Here is an 18893-nt window from a genome sequence, read left to right as displayed (position 1 = left end):
GCATGCCTGCCTCTCTCCCGGTGTCATCCCTGTCCTCTTGTGATGCAGTTGAGTTCCCAGGGGACTGTAGTGCCCCTGAAAATTGACAGTCACATTCTATTAGAACATATTTTTCCCATTTAATAACATGGTATAGGTAATGATTCATAATCCTCAAAGGGCCTCCTGCCAGTGACAACTGAACTCAAGTAATTGAGAACACCGTGCAATTTGGCGGTGAGTACACTTTTATGGTTCAATCAAGAGTTAAAGCAACAGTATATCTGGAGAGACTTTCAGTAAAATGACATTCTCCTGATACATTTCCATGTCTGTTGTACAAGTGTAACGCTGGCTTCTGCAGGCCCCGGTGGCCTGAAATAGGCCCAGGAGTGGTGTATTTATTTCGCATTAGACTCTAAGTCTACGACAAAGACAGGGACATTTCCTTCTTTCCAACTCTGTATTTTTAGTGCTTAGGATGGTGCTTGGCATAGAGTGTGCCCAATCGTGATTTTCCCTGCCTGGTAGCTTGCCAATCAGAGAAGCAGTCTTTGATTTTGAGCTCCCTTCCATCGGCATCACTACCTCCCAGCTCCCCCAAACCTCTTAAACCCTGGAAGGATTAAAGTGACTGACATGATTCATCCAGCACTCAACTACCACTAGAGCTACTTCCTTTCCACCACCAGGTAGCCTTAATTAGGAGCCCTTGATGCCATTTCCATAACTGCCAACATCCATCCTCTTCATCAGATACAGTTCAATTATAACTAGCTTGGGTTTCCATGAGGTGGCCTTACTTTTTCCATTTTCTCATAGGACCAGAGCAGGGTCAGAAGCTTTCTGGGTGTCAAGAAGTCTTTGTGTCCCACCCAAAAGGATTCCGCCCTACTAGCCATCAACAGCACCCCAGAATAGATCCTGAGTGCCTTCGCTCCCTCCTACCTCAAGATGGGCACCCTGTTTTCATCCTGAAGGCACTCATTTTTTTCTCAGCATCTTTTTAAGATTAAGGGTAATAATATATTTAAATTACATAGTATAATATCCAGCATATTAGAGTAGACACGCAATAATTTATTATTCATTTTTCTGAGGTAAACATTAAAATATATATTTCCATAAATATCCATAAATTTGAATTATAACAAATAGTAAGTTCCTAATATCATCTATATGGAGACAAGATTATGGAGTTAAATAAGCATGGGTCTGCCAGAGAATTTAACCTTGCTTCAAGTACTGGCTTTGAAATTGACTTCTTCCATGATTTTGAGCTAATGACTCAACACCTCTGAAACTCATCTTTATCTGTAAAATTTAAATCACTACACTTATCTCAGAAGGTAGGTATAAGGATAAAGGAGATAATCCCTGTGATTGCATATCCTAAACAATAAAGCACTATGCAAATTGAGACATCTTTTTTCTCCTATGCTCTTATTTTCCTATGTATGTTATGTGAACTGGGGGTAGCCTATACTTTTGAATTCACAATAGGTGAGTTACAGAACTGAGATTTCAGAGAGCATTGGCACATGCTTAAGAAACTGACTTTCCATTTCCTTGGTGTGTTTAGTAAAGCCCAGATTTTCTCTTGATTCTTTTGAGTGTATGACAATGTCTGTCTTACCTCTCTTGGTTTTTGCAGCCAGGGGCTACTACAGTGGTTTGCTTTGCACATCATAAAAAAAACCAATGCAACTACAGCCAGGGAAATTTTTGTTGGCTTGCATTTGAGATATGTTTTCAAAATTGCAGAACAAAGTTTAATTTGGCTTCCATTTCCCCTGATGAGGAATAGCATCGCTACTGCAAGAAAACCTGACACTCCTTTATTCTTGCAAGGATGGTAAAATTTTCTGGGTCACAAAACAAGCAGTAGAGGAAGAAATGAAGGTGCATGCAAGGCTCCTAAAATAAATATTCCTCTGTGGTAATTATTAGAAGGCTTGGATTTAAAAGTTGTCAGCCCTAGGAGTTGGGGCCATCCTTCCCTTTAGTTTTTCCCTTGTTGCTCTGTTGGATGTTGCTTGTGTAACATGCTAGGAAGAAGCTGATATGCACCACATTTTCCAAAGTCCTTGGAAATGCTGAATAGCAATTACAAAACAATGCCTTAGGGTTTTTGTGCTCCAAGAATATTACTCTAGCCAAAGGCCAAATCAAAGAGGTATTCCTTAAAACAAATCCACTGTCCTAGGGAAATAGTAGCAAGAGATTTGGGTTCCAGGAGAAGCATTTAATTCACGTTAACAATTGAATGTGTTTTAGGCTTTGTGGGTATCCTATAAGTGGATGACATAGTCCCTCTTCTCAAAGAGATTGCTGTTTCACTTAGGAGATCAGACTTGTGGGGTGCTTAAATAATAAAGTGAAATAGGTAATGTCTCAATGTTGACTATAAAATTTCAGATGAGGGAAATTACTATAGAAAGGAGTGTCCCAGGGAGGTCTTCATGTAGGATAGGCAAGTGGTATGAGCCTTCCGGGACAGAAGAGGCAGGCATCCCCCTAGGAGTTTTTTCCATTCATGCAGCCCGTTAGATTCTACATGAATTCTTGACGACTGGGTGAACTCGGCAGGGTTTCCATTCTAGGGAATGAAGGAATGAAAAGGTGAATGTGACCTGCCCACCACACTATGAAGAAAAACGGGGATGGGAGGGCAAGCCATCTGCTCCCAGGATCAATGTCTCTGCCTCGACAATTCTGTAGCTGCCTTTCCCTAAGCCATTGCTGTTTATATGCCTTCATCACCATTTTACACCACTTACTGCTTAGCACATGGAGGATACATCACAAATGTTTCCTTCTGTCCCTTTGTCCTAAAAAGAAGCAAGTGACAAAATAGCCACATTTCTAAAAAAAAAGAAAAAAAGAAAAAAAAAGCGCCCAAAACAATAATACACGTCTTCTGCCTCTCTCGGGAAATGCTCTTCTAATCAGAATGTTAGTGAAGTGAGGCAGGAGCTGCAGAAAGAGAGGAGTACATAAGGATATTGGGGGACAGGAGAGAAGAAAAGAAGGCCAAGTAGCCCCCATCCTTACCTTCAGACACCTCCATGGCCTCTGCCACTGTTGATGGTCTGCTATCTTGCTTCCGGACATTCTCTCTCCTGTGGCTTGTGTGGCAATCATGCAGCCTCTGCACTTCCTCCTCCTCGTCTCACAAATCCTTCTGTCTGCTCCACTGAGCTCTTCTTCCTGTCCCTCGTAGATGCAGATGGCCCATAAAGTTTAGTCTCAGCTCTTCGCCTCCTACCCTTTCCTCCTCCAGAGCTGCCATCTCTCTGTAGATGGCTCTCAAAAATCTTAGCCTTTCCAGGCCAGACCTGATTTTTGCCCTGTACCCCAGTCTTTTATCTCCAGGGCTTCCCAGCCTCCTCAAACACAACCTGTCAAGGATAAAACTCTGTCCCCCTGGAAATGAGCTCCTCCCTCCAGTTTCTTACCTACAAGACCATTTTCTTTAGAATGCTTTTTCTTTTTTCTTGCTTCCTGAGTGTCACAGTAGAAACAAACAAAAAAAGTAATTCTCTATGTTTGAGCCTCTTCCTTGGGTGGTGACACATTTCCTACCCATTCCATGTGATATGAAAACATATCAGATGTTCGTGGCTGATAGCTGCAGTCTGAGTCCACGAGCTCTGGGACGCATCTCCCCAACAAGGCCCTGGGTCCCAGAGCCCCTCTGCAAAAGGGTTTGCATAAGAGAGAAGCTGGCAGAAGACAGCTTGTAAATGCCAAAAGATATCATGCTGGGGTGAAAGGAGGGGAAAGATGTTAGGAAGGAAATAGAATCTTACCGTGTCCATGGCAATTGGCAAAAAGGATGCCCGTTAGAAAGGCTCTTTGGCTGCGATTCAGTGTGTGGTGTTCTACACCACGAGAGGCCGGAAAACATCTGAGAGGGCATTACTCTTTTTCCATCTGTACACATGTGCTCTGCTGCTGTTAAATTCTTGGTGTAAGAGTCTCTCATTCCATAATGTACACACAGAAAAATATTCCCACCAGTTTTTTAAAAATATATATTATTAAAACCAGCTGAGTAAATTCATAAAGTGTTGTAACAGGACAAGGGAAATGTAAACCCACATTCTCTGGGATTATAAAACGCCTTTAACACATACACTGCTTTATGTGAAATTTATTCTACTACCAGTATTATGTTTTTATGTCATTGCTTTCAAGGGTGACATTTCAGGACAAAAAAAAAATGCATGGCTGGACAGGGTGAATCTTGCTGTAAATTTTGTAATGTTGCAATAGGCGTGGAGCTCTCCTTCTCATGTAAGAGGACAGGAACAGAGACCAGTTTGAGGAAAGAAGCTGTCCTCTGGCTCCTGTAACGTATGCATATCTTGAAAACAGCTTATATTGCTTCAGAAATAAGCAAGAAATTCCCCCCAAGTAGGAGGCTCTCTGAACACCCACCAGTCTGAACTTTGATGCACTTCATCAGGTGATAGACGTACCTAGATTAGGGTTTATTATACACTTTTGCTTTGTTGATGAGCCGTGAGCTACCTTGGTAAGGATTAATCAAAAACACTACCCAAAGCATTACTCAACTCTGGCCACAGAGGGAATGGCCTGCTATGAGGTTTCTAACATTCACTTATTCATTCAACAAATATTTACTGAGCACCAATTATGTGACAAGAGCAGGTCTAGACTTTTACAACACATTGGTATACCAAGAAACCAAAAATCCCAGCCCTGTTTATCAGAATGTATTTGTGTTTTATGTTTCAGTCAAATCAGCGCTTATAGCCCAAATGTCTTGTCTGTCAAAGGCACTGTGGGAGTAACTGTTACGATATCAAAGACATGGAAGGCATGGTCCCTGACATCAAAATCACAGTCTGGCTGGAGTTGTCAGATGTAAGGATTCACATCCCAGTCCTCTTTATACCTATTTTCTGTTTTATTAGTCCCCTGCCTGCATTGGCAATCAGAAGAGACACTGTCCTTTATATGGCATTTATTTACACAAATGCTCATTCATTCATTTTATAAAACATTTATTGAGCACCACTTCTGCAGGTATGTTGCTAAGGCACTGGGGATAGAGATGTCCGCATGGATTGTAGAGTGGAAGGGTTGGAAAAATGAGCCAACAATTAAATATAGTAACTTAGACACAGAGGAGGAGCACCTACCCTGACTGGAATTAGGAAGAAAAATCTTCCACCACATGATATGGACAAAGGAGGGAGAAATAACCAAAGGCTGGGATTCCCTTGTCCGTGAAAAGGCTAGAGAACACTGGCCAAGCAGACACGGCAGTGTGGAACAGACTGTGTCATCATCCTCAGCTCGCGCACAGTCTGATAGCCCAGTTCACTGTCCCCGCTGGTGGGCTTTCCCTCCATCCTCTTCAGGTCCCACCATCAATTCCCCTGGGGACAGGAGGAGGGGGGGAAGGGAACAGGTGGAAGTGAGGAGCAGGATAAACCAAAGGGAGCACAAAGCTAAACTAGTAATTTTAAAAAGTAGAAACTGCATACAGGAGTCACGCTTTTCCCTCATCCTTTCTGCAGTTTTCAGCCCAGTCCTTCAGCCAAGAAATCCTTCCGTTCCTTATAGCCTGGACCTAGCCATGGACCTAGCCCTTCTTTGCAAGGACAGGGGACCTGTGCTCACCTTGCTTAGCTTCCTGTCAAAATGTAGAGTTGGAGGCATAACAGGTGTTCTTGAGCTAACTTAGAGTTTTCCAAAAAGCTTTATCAGAAAGCAAACTGTGTCTGTGATAAGACTGAATAAACTCACTGAGAGGCCAATTTTCCGTGCTTTTCGCTGGAGTGATAAAGACGATTACATTGGCGCTCTGGTGCAGATGGGCAGTGTTGATTAGCCGTTATCTGTGTCTTTGATTCATTTTTAAATGGAGACACGTTAATTATTACTTAATTAATGCAATTTGGAAGAAAAATGTCTTCCACCGCATGATACGGGCAGAGGAGGGAGAAATAATCGAAGGCTGAGATTCCCTCGTTTGTGAGAACAAGCTGGGAAACACGGGCCAAGCAGACGCTGGAGTGGAGAACTTGGGCACAGCGCTGGACAGTGCACTCTAGGACGTGCGGCGCCCTGGCCCAGTAGAAAGGGACTGTGTGATGCTGAAGTTCCCACACATTCTCTGAAAACCAGCCATGAACTCACTGTCGCTAGCACCTTTCAATTTGCTCCCAAGGGCGTGACCAGGTGATTTCCTACAGGTGGCCTCAGCAAGACCCTTTTAGGAAGGAGCAGCTCAAGCGCCCGCCTGCTGGGCTGCCCATCCCGAGGGCCTGGGAGCAGGAAAATGCAGCCTTTGGGGAAAATGCTGGATGGAGCAGGTTTGCTGTAGGCAGGGCAGGAGGGAGGAGAATGGCTCTTTGTTTCAGGTGTGCTTTTTCGTTCCTATTGCAGCCGAGAGCTGGCTCGGGATGCACAGTGGAGCTGGCACTCTCTCTTCACCTTTAAAAATCCAGGTGTGTTGCTATTGATTGACATTTGGAAACTGACCCTGAGGTTAAGACAGAGTAAACTGCTCTCTCTTAGGAAGGGCATTAACCGTTTCAGGCCTTCCATCAGAACTGCATGGGAGTCAGAACAACAAGGTTGGAAGGAATCTTAGAGAAACTTTAACTTAACCCACCCATTATATAAAGAAGAGGCCAGAAAGGCAAAGAAAGAGACCTGCAGAATGTCACATAAGTAATTTATGATAGATGAATAATAATAGATTAACCCAACATGAAGCATGTGGTGAAGCTCAAATCTGAATACCAACACCTAGGCACCCCTAAATATCATTGCTTTGTTGCCGATTCTTGCAAAATAACCCAAGTAGATTACTTGGGAGTTTTTCAAATCCCCACACCAGCAAAGACTAAGTTTTTGAATGGAGACATGGCATTTGGCACCATGAGCATTAGGGTGGGAGTTGAAGCCATGGGAGCAGAGGACATCCCTCAGGAAGAGTGTATAAAGGGAGAAGAAAAGACAACTGATAAATTTTCATAAAATGTGGCTTTTAGGGGATGAGCCATCAGTAGGGCAGAACAAGATAATGTAATTTCTAACCATGCTGATCTAATGGGACAGTCACTGGCTTTTTTTATTCAGAAGAATTTCAGGAAAGTAAAACTCTCCTTTAAAATTCTAGACAATTCTGTCTGTATCTCAGGCTGAAACCTAGAACAGACAGTGCTTTTGTATTAGATTCTGTGGGCACCCCCCCTCCTTTACCTGTGAGATATATATGACATCCACTCCCTGCCAAGTGAATGCCAAAGGCCCAAGGATATAGAATTCTTCACCGGAAGTTGTAGCTGTTAATATTCCACTGTAAGGCTTCAGCAGGGGCAAGTTAGGATACTTCAAAGTTGAGCAGTGACAGCTCTCTCCTTGGGTCCTTTTTCCTCCAGCTCCCACTGTGCAAGGGGAACCTCTACCAGACTGAATCTGCATGCCCCCAGGGCAGAATAGAAAACAGGATAAAAAACAATTTAAGTAAAATAACCACTTTCTTTTAAAAGTAACTAAGCAAACACGATCACATTTATCCTTTAACTAAATTCAATGGGCTGTTAGTAGTAAAACTGACTTACTCAAGTCAGTTGGGAGTTTTGAAGCTAGTGTCCTTTCACAACCCTTAGTGGGAGTTTCCCTGGGGTTCCCCATGGCCTGAAAGTCCTTCACCATCGAGTGTGTGTGTATGTGTGTATGTGTGTGTGTGTGTGTGTGTATGTGTGAGAGAGAGAGAGAATGGAGAGAGCAAGTGAAGAGAGAAATGCTAGAATTCCATGAGAACCGTAGGGAAATGATATTTTACATAAGATATTCTCTGTGTCCATTAGTCCATCATTAAGATGACTTGTGTCTTTCTGGTCTTGTGCTATGCATGATACCTGCACAAATAGCCTGCCTAAGGCAGAGCAACTTACAAAATAATAAATACTGAAGCCAAATAAATATATAGGGGAAATGTTCAACCTCAGTTGATATCAAAAAAATATAAACGGAAGCAACAATATACTGTTTTTCTCCTTTTAAATTGGTAAAGCTTTTTTAAAAATTATACTCTGGGTTAGTTGCCCCAGGAAATCAAAAAATGAGACTCTCTTACTCTGCTGTGTGAGTGTAATTACATACAACCTCAGAGGACAGTTTGTCGATAGGTATCAAAAACCTTAAAAATGTTCATAATCTTTGACCAAGAAATTCTTCTTTTTAGAATTTACCCTAAAGAAATAATCAAAGAGTTGTACTTAAAATAGGTGTGTTTTTGTGGCACAGGAACAGAGTCTATGTTGCCCAGGCTCCTTTCGAGCTCCTGGCCTCAAGCTATCTTTCTGCCTCAGCCTCCCAAAGTGTTGGGATTACAGGAATGAGCCACCACACCCAGCCCATAAAGCTCTTTTTAAAAAAGAAACAGAGATCAGAAAAAGTATAAATGTTTGTTATAGTATTATTTATAAGAGTGAAAAATTGGAAAAAGCCATAATATCTATTGTATGCCACATCTGCTCAATAGAATATAGCCACTAAAAAAAAGTCATAGTGCAGCCATGGTTCTCAATGTATATTCCTCAAACCAGCAGCATCAATAATATCTCCTGGAAACTTGTTAGAAATGTAAATTATAGATCTCTACCCTAGAGCTAGTTCATCAGAAATGATTGAGCTTCAACACTTTGTGTTTTAACAACCCTTCCAGGTAATTCTGATGCTGCCTAAAGTTTGAGAGCCACTTGCAGAAAAGAAATATTCTGATAAATTGCAATGCGGGGAGGAAGGGCGGAAGCAGACTACAAAACAATATGTAATAATATTAGGCCAATTTATTTGGAAAATTTCTGTGTATATGCATGCCTGGAAGAAACACTGGTAAGACACATTTGAAAAAAATAACAGAATTTATCTACAGATGGTAGATATATAGATCTGTTTTGTTTCCTTCTGTATCATGTTCTATAGCTTCCAAATTTTTAATAAAGTTTATGTATTATTTTTATAATAAAAACAAGTTATTTAAAAAATAATTCTTATTCTTGAAACTTCTGGGTACTCAGACATTTAGGGAAATATATTGTACAAGTTTTGTGAAGAGGAAAATAGGAATGATGGGTGGGTTTCTGCCCTAATCAGTTCTGTGGGGAGCCTCATTGCCCTTGAAGTAGAACTTGACATTTTTTTGTACTTACTTTAGTTATGAAAGTGACACACTGTCTTAAGTATCATACATCAAAGAGTATGTGATGAACGGTGGCCATCAGATTTTGGGTCCAACTTCTTTTGAGACCGTGATAAGGGGGGTTTTCTTCTTGTTTCTGTGTTGTATCCAGGGATTTTGTTATACATTGGCTTGTGCCTCCTGCTGTAGACAAGCTCAGTGTGAGGCTTTGTCACAATCTGTATTACTCTAAATAGAAATCAAGAGCATCTTCTGCTTTATTGGGAATTTCTTACAAAGAGTTAAATAGCAAGAGTATTGTTGGTAAAATACTGGATGGAAAGACTGCAGGATATATCAGGTGGCATAGGTACACAGGACAATGTGACAGGGGAAACAGACAGGTCCAGGTTCCTCGTAACTAGTTATATAGCCTTGGGCAAGTCTCTAGTATTCTCCGAGTCTTGCTTTCTTCACCTTTAAACTGAAGGAGTTGACAAGATGATCTCTGAAGTCCCTTTCAGCTCTGAATTTCTATGCTTTCATGACTAGATTCACAGAGATAGAGTGACCCATAACCAGAAGGCAATATAATGCTCTTTGATCTGTTTCATGCAGCTTGGATTTCTGAAAGCCCAGTGTTTTTTCAGAAGCTAGAGCAGCCTTTAATGGGTTTCTGTCCTGCCCCAGCAATGAAAATCTATTTTAAAGATACTACCTGAGCAATATTATCACTAAGAAATAGTGGTTGGTATTCAGGACACTTTTCATAACAGCACCAAAGAGTTGGACAACCCACAGATACAAAATGGTCATTTCTGAAAATGCAGAGAGCGACTGTGGATATACGGCACAGGGCACTGAAATGGGAATTGTTTGATTAAAGAGTACACGGTAGCTCTGTAGATCAGTTCTAATCCTGGCTGCAACATTGTAAAAGCACCTTATCTCTCTCAGCTCCAGTTTCCTCATTTGAAATATTTCTTGTTGAACTCCAGGACTGTTTTGTTTCTGAAAAACATATGAGTTTATGATTAAAAGAATGACATTGCAGGCATAAGACAGTTGTCATAGCTAAAGGAGTCTCCCAAGAAGTGGCCATTCTAGACAAATAGAAAATTGCAAGAGTTTGTAGAGTTGGAAGGAGCCTCATCAATCCTTCTGAGGGCCTGAATCATTTCTGTAACATCCAGCTTTTTCTTGACAGGGAATGGGAGAAGGACACATACCTTTTCTGGGGCTGGCAATTGCCAGTTTTTGCTTGGAGTGAGGGAAATGTATACTTAAACTGCCAAGACAGCCCCAGGTTTGGGGAAGAGATTTCTGTTCCTCCCTTTAAACTACAGAACGTTTATAGTGTGCACTCTACTGTAAAGGAAGCCCGTGAAGTTTGCTTGGCATAGGAGTAATGTGAGTAATGAAGTCTTGGCTCCAGCCAGCATTCTAAAGCTGGGTTTTGAAAAAGTTGCAAATCCCCAGAGGAAATGCTGGAGCACAGAAGGCCTGCATATCATGGATTACACTAATCCAGGCAGGAAATGATAATGACATAGCTATACAAGCAGTGTTTTTCATGGCTAATTGGGAAGGATGGTCATTTAATTAAACTATGCCAGACTTTGAGCTTTTCATGTCTAGGGCAGCCTAGGAAAGAGCCCTTCCCAGACCTTCTTGCTCAGGGTAGTTAAGCCCAACTGTAAGTTCTGTGAGGACAAACTCTTTATCTTTTTATTGACGTCTAATACCTGAACCCTAGTACAGTTCTTCAAACATAGCAGGTGTTAGAACTGGACTGGAAGATCTCTGAGTATCTTATTAGCCTTTTCATAAAATGTTTTGTTTTGTACCAAGTGGAGGTGCCAGAACTTCTTTTTATGAGTCTCTTAACAAATGCAAAAGAAAAAGTAAGAGGCACACCTGTAATGCCAGTGGTTGGGAAGGCTGAGGTGGGAGGATCACTTGGGGCCATGAGTTCAAGAACAGCCTGAGCAACAGAGTGAGACCTCTGACTCTACAAGAGAAAAAAAAATTAGCCGGGGATGGTGGTGTGCACCTAGAGTCCCATTTGAAGCAGGAGGATCACTTGAGCCCAGGAGTTCGAGGTTGTAGTGAACTGTGATTGAGCCACTGTACTCCAGCCTGGGCAACAGAGTGAGACCCTGTCTCAAAAGAAGGCAAAAAAAAAAAAAGTCAGACCTGATTCTGCACGTAAAGACTAGATACATTGATTGCAAAAAAAAAAAAAAAAGTTAGATTGATAAAAACAGAGTTAAGAGAATGCTTATATGTATGGGGTTGCAGATATACCATTTGACTTTCTTTTTCTTCTCTCTAACCAGACAGAAGCTAGGATCTGGCATGTCTTGTCAGCATTTAAATGCTTCTTTTAATTTAAAAAATGTTTTAAGAGCTGAAAATACGATGGCTGCATCGTATAGAAGGGAGTAATGTGGTAGGGGTCAGAAGAGCTAGATATCAGCCCTCTGACACTGACACCTCCCTGTTGTAAGATCCAGCTTTCCTCATCTGCAAAACAAAAGTTATATATTGCCATGATTCTATTTCCCAAACTAAAACTCATCATCCAGTTTCTTATGATTTGGGGGACAGAAGGCAAACTGGGAGATATAATTTAGAAGCTAAAATGTGGGAAGTTCCTGGACATGTTGGTGCTATGCGAAATGGAATAGAATATGCTTTTTGAGCAAAATTCAGGGCATATGAATGCTTAACATGAAGCCACACAATCTTAAATAAGATGAAGAATAGACCCTGTAATCATATTTTTATTGCCTCAAATTCTTCCTTTGGCCTGAAAGTAAACAATTCCACTGGCTTGAAGGTACTTGGAGGGTCAGCTTTGTATCCCCCATCCTCAGTCTGAATGGACCCTACTGTCGGTCCTCTCACACGCTCTTTTCTCCATATTCTGGATTCTAAGATTCCTCTGTCCAGTTCACAGAGTAAAAAATGAACCTATTAAGAGACTGAAAGAGATCCGGGCTGTCCCTGCTCAAGGAATCATACTAGTCGGGAAGGAGATTTATGAGATGAGGTAATAGAAATACAAATAGAAAAATACATTCTGAAGGAACTTTTCCCTCAAATGCTTATTTCCTTTGTGATTGATTTGTGTGGGGGAGGCTGAGGAAATTTAATTCCCTTGCCTTCCCCACCACATTCCTACTGTTTCAGGGTCTAAATGTTCCCAGTTGCAGTACACAGGCATCTTCGCAGAGACTGGTCCTCGGGGACGCTCCCCACTCTCCTCAGCTCTGCAGTTTCTGGAGGCTTCCTTCAGTGACATTCTTACTTTCCATTGACTCTTGAGAAATTATATTAAAATAGAAGATTTATCCTCCTGGCAGAAATTGGGGTCACGGGTATTCAGGGAAAGGCCCAGTGCCTCTCAGGTTATCCTGCAGCTGTTTGTCAGACCTTGTAGAGTGATTAATAGGCAGGTGTTCACAAGGGTCACTCCTAGGGGGTGTGGACTCTGGGCCAAACCACACTATGTGCTGTCGCCCAAATTTGCATTTATAATAATACTGTAGAAGTTTGTGTGGCTACACAGATTTTGCCCATTATTTTATTGAATCCTCAAAAAAAAAAAAAAATCTGTAAATTAGGGAGTATTAGTCCCTACCTTAGAAATGGGAAAACTGAGACTTAGGTCAACCCACTTGCTAAAGGCCATGGAATTTGTAAGTATTGCAGTTGGGTTCAAATCCAGGGCTTTCTGACTCGGAAGTCCATACTGTTAACCAGCTTCAAGAGACAATTCAGAATGCCTTTAAAAAGAAGAGAAGACTTAGAAGGCAACCTGGAGAGTGCATTGAAGAATAGAGGAACAGGCGCTCTTCCCCTAAGCCTTGATGTAAATAGCTGTGCAGGATGCTGTAAACACAAGCACTCCAGGGCCTTTTGGAGACTTAGAAGACAGTCATCTCTTCTGCCTGGTTTCCTGCTGCTGTAACATAGGAGTGCTTATTGATCTCTTTCTATGGCGGAAAAGCACTATGGCAGGCAAGAGAGATACAAAGTTTATTAAAACATAATACTCTTTCCTAATTCAAGGCAATAAACACTACAGAGCATGCAACTAACTGTGATAAATTCAGAATATGATTTTATCTTAAACAAAATGGATCTGGCGTACAGAGTAGAGACAGAGGGACAGGGGTTTTTAAATTGTGGTCTTCAGACCAGCTGCATCTGCAACACCTTACCTGGGAACTTATTAGCAATGCAAATTTCCAGGCCCTACGCTGGAGATGGAGCTGGTCCAGTGATGTGTGTTTTAACAAGCCCTCCAAGTGACTCAGATGCTCCCTGGAGCTTGAGAAACACTGGTTTGGGGGCATGGCTAATAATTGAACTGTGGCTTCAGAGGAGATGGGGTAAGGGACTGACAACATATTAGCCTGGGAAGGTAATTTAGGACTGATGATTTAAAGGCATTGAACTTAGTGCTATAAAAGACCCAACAATGGATGGCAAGCCATTTGATAAAGTTTACATTTCAGAAAGATCACTGCCTGGCAGTGAGTTTCAAGGGGCCATGCGATCTAAGTAAAAACTGACCACAGATTTCTCATCTTTGTCATGTTTCTGCTGCTGTTCTTTCCACTCAAGTTTCTATGACAACTGTTCTGATACAATTTGTATTTATGAAAATCATATTAATTTCACTAGAGCCTCAGGGATTCCTTACAAATCAATATTTCCCAAATCTGTGGATCATAAGAAACAGCGGCAGCCCTTTACCTACTAGTTAATAGGAAACAGAAGGCTGAGCCATATTCCGGTGTTAATTAGAAACGCTCAAAGGCATACCTTTTGGGATTTTCACACTTTCTCCTCTACCATTTACCATTTCTCCCAAAGAAGATTTTATTCTCCTAACACAGCAGATGTTATTTCCTTTCCCAAAAGGTAAGGCTGGGAAAATAAAGCCTTACTCACATCCTCTTACCAAACTCCATCTTTACCTAGGCATTTGGATAATGCTTGCTCTAAATAAGAATTTTAATAAGACCTGGAGAGTTACCAGGCAGCAATGCCCCAGCTAATTCTCCACATGGCAGTCTCACTCCTGACTGTGGCTCTCTAGAACTTGGTGACGGCTTCTCTGTGAAATTAAACATAGACTTCGTATGTAAATTAGGAGCCTTAGGTCAAGCCAAGAAATCTGCTCTGGTTTCAGAAAGAGCCTTATCTATCTCTTGTCAGAGCTGTCAGAGGCATTAGGAGTAGAGATCTATGCCACTTCTGGACTCCCCCTTGCAGTTCTTCATAAGCTGATCTTTGAGAGCCACTCTGGACGTCCCCTGTGCCACGCAGGAAAACCTGGACAGATGGTCAACCTGGCCAGCATCTTGCTCGCAGAGCCTGTCTCCGCGTGTGGGCCTGGTCACCCCAGGACCAACAAAACAAAGCTAGAGAAGAAAAACTGGGTGGTCCACTGTGTTAGGGAAACCAACACGTATCAACAGACCATGAGAATTAGGACCCTTTCCTCTGTAAATAAACTGTGATTTTTCACCAAATCTTGGAGTGTAAATGGAACCCTATAGCACCTCCTATCCATGTAATCCATTTTAGCAATAATCTTGTTCTCTCAAACACTTTTTTTGGTTAGCCTTCCCTTCCCTGCAGGATTTGGAATACCTTGAAAACAGGAAACATGATTTATATATATATTTTTGAATACTAAAACCAGAGCTCTGGAAACACAATTGATATTTCTCCTTGAACTGAATTAAAATGGAATGGGATACAAGAATTAGGGACCACCCCTTGAAACTCGAAATAGGTAATTTTAGGACAAAAATTATAAGGAAAAAAAATTAAAATGTAAATTATCAGGTAGCGAGTGGGTTTATAGAAGTTACTATCCATAGAGATGATGTGAACAGCAAGTACATAGTTTCTAACTTTTTTCTCTATTTGGGTTCTTTCTGGCCATGGAAATCTTTTGTGACCTACACCCACAGTTTTATCTACATCTATCTATCTATCTAATCTATGTAGAGATTAGATACATCTAATATTGATGTAGAGATGAAGGAGCAGGTGATAGATACTTATAGACAGTAAAATACCCTGTTACCTGCAAAAGTCAAATTTTATACAATAGGAAGTACTTCAAAGTAGTTATTTCTAATGATTTTCATGCATACATTATTCTTGCTGGTCAGCTGACAAGAACAGTGGTGGAGAAAGGTAACGTTTAGGTTATCAGAAGGCTGGTGTTATTTTGCCAAAGTGCCACGGAAGTTCATGATGAGAATTATTCTCCTACAGTAGCACTCGCTGTTCCTCTGCGGCCTACCAGTGGTTAGACACAGGCTGATAAGCAATGCCTCATGTACTTTGTGCGATTCCAGGGGCAAAGCTCAAAGATGTGGTGTCAGGATGTTTGGAGAAGTCCTCAACTTTGGCCATTAGAATATCAAGTAGCACAGCCCCTAAATCCTGGGACCAAGTGTCACTTCCTGTTCGAAATGAAGTTAATGCATCCTAGATCTGACTCAATCCTGCATGCATCTTTACTTCCAGAGTTTTAAAACTTCACTGCATTCTCCAAGTGCCAGCATCAAGAGACTTACAAAACATAGAATGTTTACCAATCTCTTCTTGTAGTGTCTGCCTTTCTGGCACTTTCTTCCTCTGCTGAATCATGACAACACTGCCAGGGAAACAATTTGAACCCTCTCCCCACTGACTGCTGAGGAGTCTGCCTTGACTGCCCGATTGAGACACGGCTGGGGACTTTTACAACCACAGTAATTACAGAGTCAGTCCACCCACCTCTGCAAGCACGACACGGGGCCAAAAGAACATCAAGTTTAGGATTCTGTTGTGTTTTGTTTTTATTGCCTCATAATACTAAAGTTCCAGCTCAGACATGAAACATTACATAAAGAGACCTAGGTTTGCTTTCACTGGTAATTTGCTTTTCAGCGCCAACAAAATAGGTAGAGGTGTTGTTGTTTTTGTTGTTATTTAATCTGAGTGCTTCTGTATGAACGGTGGCCATTCATTACCTCGTTTGGTCGAACGCTTAAGGTGGTTCTCAGAAATTGGTTAATATGTCCTCAGATCACCCCTGTGAGGAAGTAAAGTATCCTTGTTTTTCTAGTTGGAAAAAATGAAGCATAAAAAGCTTAGGCAATTGCCTTATCCTGTCAGGGGTTGAAGCATGAGTTGTCACTGGGGAGCTGACTTCCTCCTTGGTGTCTTGAGGGGGCTCTTGCCTCCTAGTTGGAGGACAGTGCTCGGTGTTATCCAGGGGCAGCCATCCAGGCGGCGGGACCTAGCCTCCCTCTGAGGAGACCATGGCCCTGAAACTACCCGCAGAGATGCCTCTTCCCTGGCTGACAGTTGAAGCGAGTGACCTTCAGCTAAACCATGGAAAGTCCAAGTGACTAATTTCATGAACCTTTGGTGTGTGAGGGGTGGAGGAGGAGGAGGCTGCCCGGGCAAAGGGCCAGTGTGAGCCATCTCCAATCGTTGCAGGGGGCCAAGGGGGAGAGGAGAGCAGAAGGGGCCAGAGGAGAACAGGCTCCTCTGTGTGGCGAGGGAAGAGAGCCTGACCATGTGGACAGATGGAAGCCCTGGGTTACGGAGGCGAAGCATGTCAGCAAACCAGGAGCATTTCCTGTCTGCAGACAGGCAGAGGGCCAATTCTTCGAGGAGCTGGAAATAGGAACCGGTGGGGGGCAGTCAGCACAGCCCTTTTCCTCTGTGGGTTTTACGTTGTGAAGTGAAGGAGCTTGTTATGTCGCTGATCCTGGGAGCTTGTTTATGTGCTGTGTTTTCTTTTATGTTTCCTCTTGTAATACTTGATGGTTCTCAATGCACAGAGGCCACATTGCAGTTACGTCCCAGACATCCATCAGGCAAGAGCCATTGTTCAGGCTGCAATCATTTTGCCCTGCAGTGTGGCTAGAAATGTTTAGGCCATGAGTTAGTTCTCTGGGTCTCTGCTTCTGGAATGTACACGTTCAAGGAGAGGTGGAGGGGGCGGGGTAGGGATGCTTCTTTCTCTTTCCCTTGCTCTGAAGAAGCGATGACGCCTCCAGTAAGCATTCATCACTGAGCAGCTTAATGCATACAAAGCACTGTCCCTCCCAACATGGAGAATAACAACTAAACGTGGAATCGGGGCTTTCTAGTGAGCCAGAGATTTTCCTCATTTTGATATATTTTTCTTAATTGAATTGTTGATTCAATTAAGAATCAACCCGGTGATGTGAGTGGTATTGTTTAGAGGAAATGAGGCTCAGAGAAATGCACAAAGGCCTGATAATAGAAAACTGGACCTTGCTTTAAAAGACCACTGCAAGAAGTATGAGCAGCACGAAGGCAGGGTGACACTAAAGATAGCTCTGGGCCTTGACACATCCCCAGGACTGTGTCCTCAGTAGGAAGCTTGTCGCCATCTGACTGCCTTCTCTTCCCCCTGTCTGACTCTGCTTGGATACCAACGTTTGTTGGCGTTTTGAAGGGAGCCTCATATAGAGCATCTCTCTTTCCCACTTGGATTCCAAACGAATTAAGAAACATCACTGTTATTAATAAAAAGGGACTAAGGTAGAAGATGTAGCCTGGCAACCGAAGTCCCAAATTAGGCAGACGTTATCTACCCAATCATAGGTATACAGAAGAGCCTGCTCAGTGAGACTGCCTCGTGGAGAGGCTGAGAACTGCTCCCCGCCAGCTGGCCTGCCGGGGGGAAAGGGGGGATCGGCACCCAGCACCCCTGGCAGAGTGAATCAAGGGAACAAGAGCCCAGAGTGTTATAGCTCTTGGGGCTTCACAGAGTCCCAGATGTCCCTCAGGAGTGGAGAACAGTCAGTTCACCTAACACTCCCTTCAGGACATCTGGCCTGGCACCTGCACAATAGGTTAATGTGCCCTCTCTGCTCCTCCATGGCACTTTCTGCACATTACCATATCATCGCATGTAGTCCTGAATTAGAACTTCCTGTTCATGTGTCTCTCTTTCCAAAAGGACTGTGCACTCAGAGTGGATGTCCTGGGCCCTTTAGTCTTTTTATCCACTGTGCCTGGCACCTGGCAGGTATAGGTGAGAGTTTGTTGAACTGAAGTGAACTGAGATGCTAAACCTCTTTACCAATGAATACTGAAAACACTTTGTTGTTGTGTGGTCTCAGAAACTTCTGCCGTGTTATTCTAAGTATTCATTTACAGAGTCAGGATAAGCACTGATAAAACAGTGCTGCAAGTTAAGTTCTAAAGGAAAAACTATGATATGCAGATAAAAGCTGCAGAGGCAGTTGGCAGCTGATTCTGTTTCTCCAAATGCACTGGTGCAGTGGAGTCTGCGAGGAAGCTGTGTGAGTGGCTGTGTTAGAGTTAATGTGTGTTGGTAATGAATTACCATGCGGTGCTGGTGATGGATCAATTCGAGATTTGAGAGGGAGCCCTTCAGTTGCAGTCCCTGTGGTGCAGACTACTCAAAGTTTGGTCTCCAGAGCAGCTGCAGCACTTAAAAGCTTGTTAGAAATGAAAATTCTCATACTCCACCCCAGACCTACAGAATCAGGATTTCTGGTGATGGAGTCCAGGAATCTGTTTCTTAGGAAGCCCTTCAGGTGATTCTTACTTAAAGTTCTTGAAGTTCGAGAAGCTTCGTTCTTGTATGCCTTTTTCTCTAGTGTAGGAAGAACAGATGTGCAGAGTCAAAGAAAATACTACTGAGAGCTCACATGTT

At 42.5% G+C, this 18893-nt stretch overlaps 1 protein-coding gene and 1 long non-coding RNA gene across 2 annotated transcripts in view; one reads left to right on the top strand and one right to left on the bottom strand.

The window, feature by feature from the left end:
* Positions 1 to 18893, top strand: part of MAML2 (mastermind like transcriptional coactivator 2) — a 342498-nt gene that overhangs the window by 154794 nt on the left and 168811 nt on the right. The window lies entirely within an intron of this gene.
* The window catches only part of LOC142870628 (uncharacterized), an 86729-nt gene continuing 77915 nt past the window's right edge, over positions 10080 to 18893 (bottom strand). The window contains exons 2-3 of the long non-coding RNA XR_012918992.1: positions 11069 to 11162; positions 10080 to 10162 (exon numbers count right to left, since the gene is read on the bottom strand). This is a non-coding gene — a long non-coding RNA (uncharacterized LOC142870628). The remainder of the gene's footprint in view (positions 10163 to 11068; positions 11163 to 18893) is intronic.

The sequence above is a fragment of the Microcebus murinus genome, chromosome 4, assembly GCF_040939455.1.
Source record: "Microcebus murinus isolate Inina chromosome 4, M.murinus_Inina_mat1.0, whole genome shotgun sequence".
Classification (NCBI taxonomy): Eukaryota; Metazoa; Chordata; class Mammalia; order Primates; family Cheirogaleidae; genus Microcebus; species Microcebus murinus.
The sequence above is the reverse complement of the archived record's forward strand: the minus strand, read 5'-3'. Positions and strand labels throughout refer to the sequence as shown.